Genomic DNA, 6471 nt, shown 5'->3' with positions numbered 1-6471 from the left:
GCATTTCTGGCAAACACAGCAGTGAACGCCAATCAAACGCACCGGGCTTGGCTGAAATGAGCACCGTGTGGGGTGACGTTCCAGGGCAGCACCAGGGAGCCGATGACGTATTTTCCCCCTTTCAGCGAAATCACATCGAACATCAAATGCTGATCTGTATGATCTGACGAGTGCGAGTTAAGCTAACAGAAGCAGCGGGAGTTTATCATTATAAGCGAGTCTGCATCGGGAGCCTATGATTCAGACAAACGGCCCGTTCTGAGGGTGTAGAAGAAAAGAGAGGCGATGAAAAGGGAGAGGAAATGAGCGAGACGAGAGAACTAGGAGGAGGGTTTTTCAGTCAAAAAGAGAGGTCTCAGATTGATTTCAAACACTCCTTTTGCTCCGCTCTCACATGGGGACGCAGGAGGGTGATGCCAGGGTGAGACAGACGGTTTGGGCGAGGGAGGCGGGACTCTTGGGACAGGATATGATGTCTAAATTAGGGGACAGTGTCTGCTGATATCCAACTGAAGTGACAGAAGGCATTAAGGATGATGAATCCAACTTTGCCTGCCCTAGTTTCCTCTCCCTGAAAACTTACAGCCTGGCGAAGAAACGCAACACCGGCGCCAAAATGTTATTTATATTTATTGTGTCATTTAGATCTGTAGAATTAGTTTCATTTGTCACGGGCCTGAATGAGAGACAGCCTGAATAATGGGCTTTAGTGGAAGGTCTCTGGTGGCAGAACCTCTTCTCTTAATCAAGTGCCTGAATTGAATTATTCTGTTTAAGCTGTAAGGATCAAGGCTCCTGCAAGGTCCATTAGAGCTGGCACCTTTGTGTAGCTATAAATCTTCCGTCACACCCAGGAGCATCTTGATTTTCTTTCAATTTTCTCCCATATAGAAGCTGAGGGATGATTACCAAACAGACATTGTCTGGGGGAAACTTTTGCCCTTGTGTTGACTTAAATGTTGGCTCAAGCATGGAAAAGTACCTGGAAATCCACAAAGTACTCAATATGAGTCAAATATCGCAAAACAATGCAGCACTATGGTTGTTGTGATACCTCAATGTTCAATTTTGATATGACACGAGTAAAAATCAAAGGTCACAGGCACTCATACCAAAGAAGTGGGCTATAGACTAATTTAAAATATTCCATCTGAGTCAGTACTCATAATCCAGACGATGCGTGGTGTCTGTATCTGCCCAGACTCTGCCCTTGTCTGGGTTTTTAGACTTTTCATTATTCTGCAGTTTCAGGCGTTTATGTGTCATGTGATTCATGTCATGAGATTCCACTCAAGGCGGTATGAGAGCTGCAGGTCTGCAGAGAAAAAAAACTGCATTGAGATGAAGCAATGCTGTCCAATTTAACTGGAATAATTGCTAAATTAATCACAATTAATCCCACTTCTAATCTCATTTTTAAAATTTACCTATTTTGCTTTTCGGAGTAAATTGTTTGTATGCATATTGATAACATCTTCTTACCAGTGTTTTCATTTGGAAATCAAATGAATGCAAAGAGATGCATTTTATAATCTTGAATTTGATATGTATTATTTAAATTCATGCTGCACTGCAACTCTAATGAGGTCTGAAACCATGACTTAGAGGCAGGAGACAGCTTCAACGAGCTTATGGCATTATTTTCAGCCATGAAGCCGAACCAAACGTGTGTACAAGGGACTGTCACACAACCAGGATTTTAGAATTTGACTAAAACAGATTAGAAACAAACACCAGAGAAAGCCACAAACACCAAAAATAAACTTAATACTTTGTCTCTTACTGGAGCTGATTCAGGACTGAGGGGATATGTTAACTTGGCACACCAGAGAGACTACATGGGATTTATCCAAATCTTAGTCAATGGGTCAACTAGACTTGATTGACAACCTCAGTCAAGTCCAGCTGCCCCCTTGGTGAAGATTTGGATTATCGTGACCTGGATGAATGAGAACCTACACAGACATCTTGCATGGGATATACTTAACATCAATCTGGGTAACACTATACATGGTGTTTGGGGGAGGGGGGGCAGAACCTTTCAGGAGTGACTCGACAGGCCACTGGCCAATCAGAGCAACGAAACAGATGATGTAGTATGTGTGAGTCACCCTGGAGAGTTTACAACATATCATGAGATCGACAGTCAGCCATTAATATTACTAATGCATCACTAAATCCACAGACCACTTTTTCCAGATAAAGAGCTCCATATATGGGAATTCAGTAGTACTGATGACCAGTTAGGGCCCAAAACTTTAGATGTGAGCAAAAGTTTTTCAATGCTACATTTTGTGTCTGATAGTGACTGCCCTCTACAGGTTGAAACCGTCCATTTCAACTGAATATTTTTGAAAAATTTCGACTGACTGATTTGGTGGCAAGTGACATATCAATGGCGTCAGGCCAGTGAAATTTTTTTTCTTAAATCAGAGCTATTGGTCCCCCTTTTCATCTATCAGTGAGTTTTAATAAACCATAGCTTTCTTAAAACAAGGCCAATGATATACAGGGTGGACTTGTGTCTTCAACAGGATTGTGTAACTTTATTTCCACATTTACACTGTCTTTGTTGAAAAACAACCATCTTATTCACTAGTAGCAGCAAATGAGGAAGTTAACTGGGCAAAGTTGGAATAAACCAATCAGAGACATTGCTGTGACACTCTATGGTTGTGGGTTGAGTAGAAGAAATGGCATTTTCTAAAAATGAAGCAGGCAGAAAGAAGCAAGAATATCTTTCCCACCCTCCCTCTCAGCACTGTCCATGATGTTCTAAAGGCATGTTTTAAACTCCAGGGTAGATGAACGCTTGGCCGTAACTCTGGGATTAAGGTTAAGAAATATGCAGGGGCGCATGTACAAAATGACTCAGTGGTGCCCAGTGATATCCAAACAATGTGACTGTAGGTGGAAGTGCCTTTTTCAGTGCATTTCTCCCTCATTATGAGAAACGTATTTATAAACTTAAAACAAAAAGTAAGGAAATTTGTGTTTGGTACATTATTTCTTTTTTGTAACAATGCTTCTTGGTAATAAATCTTAAAATCGTTAAACCGTTGGAAAGCCTGTTTATTACCATTTTAAATGATGCCACATTTGTAAGGAGAATCATGCATTTGTGGGATGAGCAGCAGAGCTGAGTATGTGAGTTGCAACCATGAAAAATGTGCCAAATCTCATAAAATTCAATGCCAAGAAGCACTGTTGCAACAAAGAAATAATGAACCAAACACAAATTTCCTTACTTGTTGTTTTATGTTTATATGTAGTTTTCTATTAAACAGAGTCCTCAATATAAAACAAGAAGTAAACATCAGAGACAGACAGAGTTGGTCTGTACTTGTCATATGATGCTATTGTTTCTGTTAAGAGCCCCCTGGTGGTGGTATTTTATATACTATGCTTTAAAACATTTGATATTACCACTGTCCACTGAGCGGTCTATGAGATTTTTCAAAGTAAATGTGACATTCAAAAGGGCATGTTGGACTTTATAGAGGAAAGACACCCTAATTTGAGTGTTTTAGGCATGTAGGGCACTGTATTTTCTTCACTGGGTCAAATGTGTCACAACATGAGGCTGGAGAGGGGGGCTAGCCTGAGTCAAGATGGACACATGTCAACACACATGTGTTGCTTTGCAGCCAAGGTCAAGCTGGATGGCATTTTATTAGTCCTGGGCTTTTCACCCTTGGTAACACGCCCTGAGACTGCCGGTGGTTTTCAGGCCCTTTGAACATCCACAGCATGACTCAGGGCTTGTGACAACCCTACTGCCTGCCTGGACAGTATACCCTAGCCTCTGCCCGAAAAGTGAGGACTTTGTTATTTTTTGAACAGATTATTCTCTCATGCCCCCAGTAATGTACAAGGACATCCAGAGCACCACTGGGGTTGTGTCATTCCTCCTTTCCGCCTTACTTAATTTTGATTTTAAGGTGGCACCATCTTCAACCTTTGTTAAACGCAGACTTTGGGATTTATAGACTCTTATCTACTTTTTTGCACATGGCCTCTATTTTCAGTTGAATCTAGTGACAGTTTCAGAGTGTACAGGCATGATATGGATCTTTCTTATTTGTCCTACTCCTGGAAATAAGGAGAATAAATGAACAATTACATTTCCCTAAATGTCTCGATCTCCCCTCCATGAGTTTCTTAAATTTAGGACATGTCTATTTAACAGGTTTGATTTTTCTGTGCTTGCCAGTTATAAAACAAACACATTTGCTATCCTGTGTAAGCCATCATGTAGATCAGGAGTAGCAGTACGAGTTCATCATGGCACCGTATGATGTTTAATGTTTATCTGATAATAGATGCTCATGTTTAAACATCTTTTCTCTGCAGGCGTTCTCTGACATCACTCATTAGAATCACAAACACTAATGGATCGTGGACGGCTGCGACAAAAAGAGCGCCTGATGCACGATCAGACCTGTCAAGCACCCAAAGAGAGTACAAACTGCTCTGTGAACAAATTTCACTCCAAAGAAACGTGAAAAAAGTAGACAGACTATCGTTAGCAAGAAAATAGGCCATGCTTGTCATCCTTATTTTTCATCAACAGCAGCAGCCTGCCTGCATTAAGAAGCACGGTGATAAATGTCACACAGAGAGGCAGGGGAGCTTATATCAGTCTCTGTATTAGTGTCATGTACATGGAGAAGATTAGGGGGGAGGGCGGGGGAGAGAGTGGGAGACGGGCCCATGAAAACTCTCTGTTTCTACTTGGTTACATTCACGGTGGCGGGGATAATCTAAATGAGAAGATTTGGTGTGTGAGGAAGCAAGGTGGGGAGACTTAGAAGGGGGTGAGGAGAAAGAGAGAGAGAGAGAGAGACGGTGTGAAAATAGCGGTATCTAAATAATCTTTGGCTGATCTTCTTCACCACCTCTCTCCTTCCTCTTTCTGTGAATCTTTCTCTGAAAACACAGAAAGCTGTCGGGTGATAAGCTGCAGGCGGCGACTGTAAAAGCTTCACAGTGGGAATCCTAATTAAAAGCAGCTTTTGGTCAAGGACAAGACTTATTAAAAGAGCAGCTATGGATGTGATCCTGACATCAAAACACCTTCAAGTTGAAGAGAAACACAAAGGGACAAAGTAGAAAGACCACGCACTTCAAGCTGAAGAGCTGACTTAAAGGAGCGCACTCCAGACAACAGCAATAATGCTAAAAAAAAGTTCATAAGAGCAAACTGTGGTGTTAGAGCAGAAGTTTAATGAGGGTTTTAAACAGTTAGCAGGTAGCTTGGGTTCATTTTCAGTATGATTTTTAGGGGAAAACATTGTTTCAACCTGTTTAATGTAAGTCAAGTTACTGAATGGTGGAGTTGTCATGATTCAACAAGTTCCCATCTTTTGAAGTAACTCCTGCACACTGTTGAAACTGCACAAAAGCAGATAAATCTTGTATTGATCATTGCTGAGATGTATCTACACCTTGATTGGAGTCTACCTGTGGTAAATCAAATTGATTGGACATGTTTTGATAAGGTACATGCCTCTCTATAGAAGGCCTCACAGCTGACAATGCATATCAGAGTAAACCAAGCCATGATGTAAAGGAACTGCCTGCAGAGCTCACACAGGATTGTTGCAAGAGCACAGATCTGGGGAAGGCTACAAAAACTGTGCTGCACTGAAGGTTTGCAAGAGCACAGTGGCCTCCATAAATCTCAAATGGAAGAAGTTTGGCATAGCCAAGCATCTTCCAAGATCTGGTGGCCAAACTGGGTAAGTTTGGTAACAGGTGAGAGGAGGACCCCAAAACCCGATGGCCATGCTGACTGAGCTCAAGAGATCCTGTGTGGAGACGGGACAAAGTTCTAGAAGGTCAACCCTCACTGCAGCCCTCTTCTGATCTGGCTTAATGGTAGAGTATCTAGACCAGGGTGGTCAAACTCATATTGAGTCTGAGGCCAGATTTGCTCCGACGAGAGGTCCTGAGGGACGGACTATTTAGGCGAGGTTTGTGAAAGTCAAAATAATGTGGCAAAATAAATGAGATAGTCAAAATCACAAGTGTAACAGGTAAAAATATGACTTCGAATTTTGAATCTTGAAGGTCAAAACATGAAAAAGTTAAAATCACAAGTTTAAGTCACAATTGTGAAATGCAAATTGAAAATATGAAATGACATTATTAATTTCTTTTCCCACCTTCTGACTTTTTATCTAACTTCTTTTACTCTTTACTTTTTCAGATTTTTATAACTTAACAAGGATATTTGAAATCATCAAGGTTGAGTTTACACGTTTATACTTGAGGAAATTTGCAGACCTCATACTGCTGGGCTAGTTTTAACAGAAAGATCATAGATCCTGGGAGCCGGATACCACTGTACCAGGGGCCGGATTTGGCCCCCAGGCCTTGAGTTTGACACTGATCTAGAAAGAAGCCTCTCCTCAGTGCAGAACATATGAAAGCTTGTCTAAAGTCAGCAAAAAAGCACCTGACAGACTC

The 6471-nt window shown here is 41.4% G+C and overlaps 1 protein-coding gene across 2 annotated transcripts in view; it reads right to left on the bottom strand.

Moving 5' to 3' along the window:
• The window catches only part of pvrl2l (PVR cell adhesion molecule related 2 like), a 579022-nt gene that overhangs the window by 231699 nt on the left and 340852 nt on the right, over positions 1-6471 (bottom strand). The gene's annotated exons all lie outside the window — the stretch shown is intronic.

The sequence above is a fragment of the Cheilinus undulatus genome, linkage group 16 (assembly GCF_018320785.1).
Source record: "Cheilinus undulatus linkage group 16, ASM1832078v1, whole genome shotgun sequence".
In the NCBI taxonomy this organism is placed as follows: Eukaryota; Metazoa; Chordata; class Actinopteri; order Labriformes; family Labridae; genus Cheilinus; species Cheilinus undulatus.
The sequence above is the reverse complement of the archived record's forward strand: the minus strand, read 5'-3'. Positions and strand labels throughout refer to the sequence as shown.